Source organism: Notolepis coatsorum (genome assembly GCF_963971535.1).
Source record: "Notolepis coatsorum genome assembly, chromosome: 3".
Classification (NCBI taxonomy): domain Eukaryota; kingdom Metazoa; phylum Chordata; class Actinopteri; order Aulopiformes; family Paralepididae; genus Notolepis; species Notolepis coatsorum.
The window spans coordinates 187,223,706-187,228,705 of NC_140167.1; positions in this window are offsets into that span (position 1 = coordinate 187,223,706).

Below are 5,000 nucleotides of genomic sequence, written 5' to 3' on the forward strand. Positions count from 1 at the left end.
ACACACACACACACACACACACAACATTAAAGTGTAATTATATGGAAATAAAAACGAAGTAGGAGAAAGAAGAATGAAAAAGAAAAAATACATATTAGGTTGACCACTGGAACGTATTGGTTTTAAAAATAGAGAGGGAAAGATAAGAAAAATTCACGTTAGGATGAAGGGAGTGAGTGGGAACGGGGGGAAGGGGAAGGGGGAAAGGGTGTTGTGAAGAGATGAGCAGTTTCAGAAGTATTTGCAATCCCCTCCCAGCCCCTGAAAGACAAGCAATTACTCAGTGCCTTTGACGGAGAAGTGAGACTGATTCTGTTGGCGGCTTTGGATCACGCAGAGTGGGTGGACTAGGGGGAGTGTGCAAAGGTGGGGGGGGGGGGGGGGGGGGGTTGGGGCGGGGAGGGGAGGGGGGGAGCATAGGGATCAGGGGCCAGTATGGGGTGCGTAAGAGTTTCTATTTAAAGTGATTGTTCTCAACAAAAACAGCCACCCCACCACAAGTCCTATAGACCTCCCCCCCCTCCTCCCCACCTCCTCCTCCTCGTCTTCCCAGCCCGTCACAGGTCTCCTTGCTACGCGGAGCTGGAGCCACGGTGCCGAGCGCCGAGCGCGGGGAGGGGAGTGATTACAACTTCCTTCCATTGTGAACGGTGCAGATGTCGGCCTGGCCTCACTGGAGCGGAACAATGCCCCTCAAAGACGTCGGGACACATGGGCCTTTCTCCTCCGGCCGGAGATGTCTCTCTATAGCGGCTCGCAGCAGCGCGGGGATGCTAAGCAGGCGCGGGGATGTAAGCAGGTGGCACACACAGAGAGACAGAGACAACCCCCCCCACCACCCCCCACCCCGGCACCCCTTCAAGTCCCGCGCGGCTGAAAGGCATCGGTGGCCTGTGAGCGCGGAGGGAGGAGGAGGAGGAGGAGAAGGAGGAGGAGGAGGAGGAGGCTGCGGTGGTCAGTCAGTCTGGGCCTGAGCGTCGCGAGTGTCATTTAGCCCTGGATTAGCCAGCCTGTCTGTTCACTGGGGATTTTCTCCCATTGATAGGCTACTGAGGGAGGCTGGGATTGATGCACTGTGGCGTCAATCTCTCTCTCTCTCTCTCTCTCTCTCTCTCTCTCTCTCTCCTCTCTCTCTCTCTCTTCTCTCTCTCTCTCTCTCACACTCACACCCCCCACCACGCACACACTCCCCAGTCACCTCCACCGTCTCTCTCTCTCTCTCTCTCTCCTCTCTCTCTCTCTCTCTCTCTCTCTCTCTCTCTCTCTCTCTCTCTCTCTCTCTCTCTCTCTCTCTCTCTCTCTCTCTCTCTCTCTCTCCCTCTCCTCTCCTTCTCTCATTCTCTGCCCCACAAAAGTGTGTGTGACGGTGTGAGTGAGAGAGAGATGGAGGGTATGCCTAATAATAAATGTTTAGGAAGTACATATTTAGGCCTACTGTTGATGATTAGTTTTACAGTCTGTTGTTTCTTTGTTTCTTGTTTGTTCAAATTTTGTGAAGAAACATGCCTGAAATGATGTTATTATATGAAATGATCTCAAAACAAATCTATGGAATAACATTTAGAAACCATGACCAGCATTTCCCTTAAAAAGATGTTATATCCTATTGCAAACGTGGTTGGAGGGTAGGACGCCACGATCATCAAACAGATTTAAAGATCACAGTTCCAGGGATCCGGTCTTCCTCTTGAGACCCTTCATTAACTAAGTTCTAATGATACATCACACTATGTTGAGTTTTTAGAGGTTCAAACTGATTTCTCAAAACGACATAGTGTGCAGCTTTAAACTTTGTGAATTGCATCTCTTCATGTAATCACATAACGTAGTTACCACGTGACCCGCACTCGCTCATACTTATGTAAACAAGATGAAAGTATTTTTCTGGGCCCTATTCCCCGTACCCCGTACCTGGCTAAGTCGATCAAAAGTCCCATTATCCAGATTCAATTAAACCGATGTTTGAATCCAGGCTTTCCCTGTTCCTCGAACGCTGATTCAGTCTCGTTAATTCGAACCAGACTTGATACTCAGGATAATTGCGCGCGGCCGCCTCACCTAAAAGACAGTAGGTGTCGATCGCAGAAATCCTGATTTTCTAACGGCATTGATTGATTGATTGATTGGTTTAAAACTTTATTAACAGATTGCAGAATGGGTACAATACAGTACCGCTCAATAGCCTCGCCGACAAGTTAAATGCATAATCTATAGGCTAATGTTACCCTCATTACCCCAATGAATCAGATTATATTTCTTTAAATGTGCCTGCTGGCAGTAGGCTTAATGGAATGAATAATCGAATGAGATCTATTGCTAGCGAAAATAATTAGTTCAACTCTTTCAGAATAAGTAGATACAAACAAGCCCAAAGAGTATCTAATTGATACGAATTAATAGATACTTATGAGGATATCTGTACTGTATGCGCTCGGCTTAGGTATCATGTACTTTATATATAAATACATGGTTCCCAAAGTTTTCAAGGCGCGACCCCCGAAATAACGGTGTCAGAGAGGCTTGGAGGGAGGCTTGCAGTTTCACTATTAATCAGGTTTTAATCTGTTTCGGACATCCATACATGCATTGAATTGATTAACCTTTGGTTTATACCAGTGACACCTTGTTCATCATCATCATTAGGTGGCTTCTTCGTTCCGAAGGTTGCCTATCACTCTCCAACCCATTCTGTCCCCACTTCTTCTCTCCAACTCCGTGACTCCGCCTCTCACTCCACTCCAATCACAGACATCGTCTACCCAGCCTCTTCTTGGTCTTCCACTTCCTCTCTTTCCATCCACCTTCCCCATCACCACCTTCTTGAACATCTCCCCGCTGGATCCTCTCAGAACATGCCCGCACAACTCCATCTTTCTCTTTTTCAACCTCTCCAGCAGCTGTCCCCCTTGCATATCCGCTCTTCTCAGTACCTCCTCATTCTTGATCTTATCCTTCCATGTTATCTTCAGCATCTTCCTCAGTGTCCACATTTCAAAAGAGTCTATCATCCTCTTTGCCTCTTCATTCAGCGTCCATGCTTCTGCTCCGTATGAAAAGACTGACATAACATACGTTTCCAAAATCCTGGTCTTCGTTTTCCAACTTATGTTTCTTCTCAATAATTCTTTATGGTTCCAGAATGCGCCCTTTGCAATTCCGGTTCTTCTCTTAATGTCCATGTTAGCTCTTCCACCTTCACTGATCCAGCTTCCAAGGTACATGTACTCCTTCACTTGTTCAAGTTTTTCTCCATCCACCTGTATTTTACAAACAGTTCCTGGTGTTTTTTCAATGATCATTACTTTAGTTTTCTTTGTGTTTAGTGACATTCCATAGTTTTTGCATTCGACATTCAGCTTATTCATCATGTCCTGTAGATCTTCTTGACAGTTACAGACTATAGCAGTGTCATCCGCGTATCTTATATTGGTGATGTTCTCTTCGCCAAGTTTTACTCCTTTCCCTCCTCTCAGACCTTTTTTCATCAGTGATTCACTGTACATATTAAAGAGTACAGGGGACAAGATGCATCCTTGTCTTACACCCTTCTCCACCGGGAAGTCTCTTGATTTCTCCTTTCCTATTCTAACATTAGCCTTCTGCCTCCAGTATAAATTGGCAATTATTCTTCGGTCAGAAACTGGTATTTTGAATTCTTCCATTGTTCTCATCAATGTTGTATGTTCAACTCTGTCGAAGGCCTTCGTGAAATCGATGAAGCAAATATACAGCTTCTTCTGTTGGTCTATCGATTTTTCACCAATGATTCTGAGTTGGCAGATTGCATCTCTTGTTCCTTTTCCTTTGCGAAAACCCATTTGGCTATCCGAGAGCTGATGTTCAATTATGGGTTCTATTCTGTTCTTGATGATTTTCAGGAGTACTTTTGATGCATGAGATATCAAACTGATAGTCCTGTAATTGTTGCATTCTGTGGCTCTTCCGGTCTTTGGGATCGGAATGAACATTGATTTTAGGAAATCATTTGGAATATTTCCTGAGTTATAGATGTTGTTTATCAGTTTCACAAGGAGCTCGATGCATCGGTCACCAGAGTTCTTAATCAGTTCAGCAGGGATCTCATCCTCGCCGGGCGATCTGTCCGTGGCCAGTGACTTCACAGCCTCTTCAACTTCTTTTTTCGTGATCTGGACTTTTTCTATCTCTTCTAGACTAATTCCTGTGTCTGATGTTCTGTTCTGGTCTTTGTATAGTGTTTCCACATACTCTGCCCATCTATTGATTATTTCCTTCTCGTCAAGGAGCAGTTTTCCTTCTTTGTCTCTGACACCTTGGGTTGTTTTTTTCCTCTTGTTAGTTGTTGGATCTTGTTGTACATGAGAGGGTTGTGCTTCTTGTCTAGATCTTCAATTTCCTTGCATTTTTCTTTGTAATACTTCTCTTTTGCATCTCTACACATCTTCTGTACTTTTCGTTTTGCTCTGTTGTATTCAGTTTTTCTGTCTGCATTCTTCATGTCTGCTCTCTTTTTCATCTCATCCAGAATGTCTTTCGTCATCCACTCTTGTTTCTCAACTTTTTCTGGTTTACCACAGATTATGTCTGCAACGCTTCCCAGTTTTTCTTTCAGTTTTGTCCATAGTTCTTGTGGATCTTCAATATCTGCTAACTCTCTATTTTCTAATGTTTTGTTCACTTCGTTAATGTATTGTCTCTTCATGGTTTCTCCTTTCAGACTCTTCACATCCCATCTTTTGTGTGTCGTTTTCTTTTTCTTGATGGTTTTCAGTTTGATCTTCATTTTCATCACTACTGGAATATGATCTGAACCACAGTCTGCAGATGGTCGTGCCTTAGAGTTTGTTATTCCTTTCTTGTATCTGTGGTTTATCATAATGTAATCAATTTGGTTTCTAGTGTTTCCATCAGGAGATCTCCATGTGTGTCTTGCAGATTTACGTTGTTCAAACCAAGTGTTGGTGACCCACAATTGGTTCTTCCTGCAGAAATCCACTAGTCTATCTCCTCTATCGTTTCTT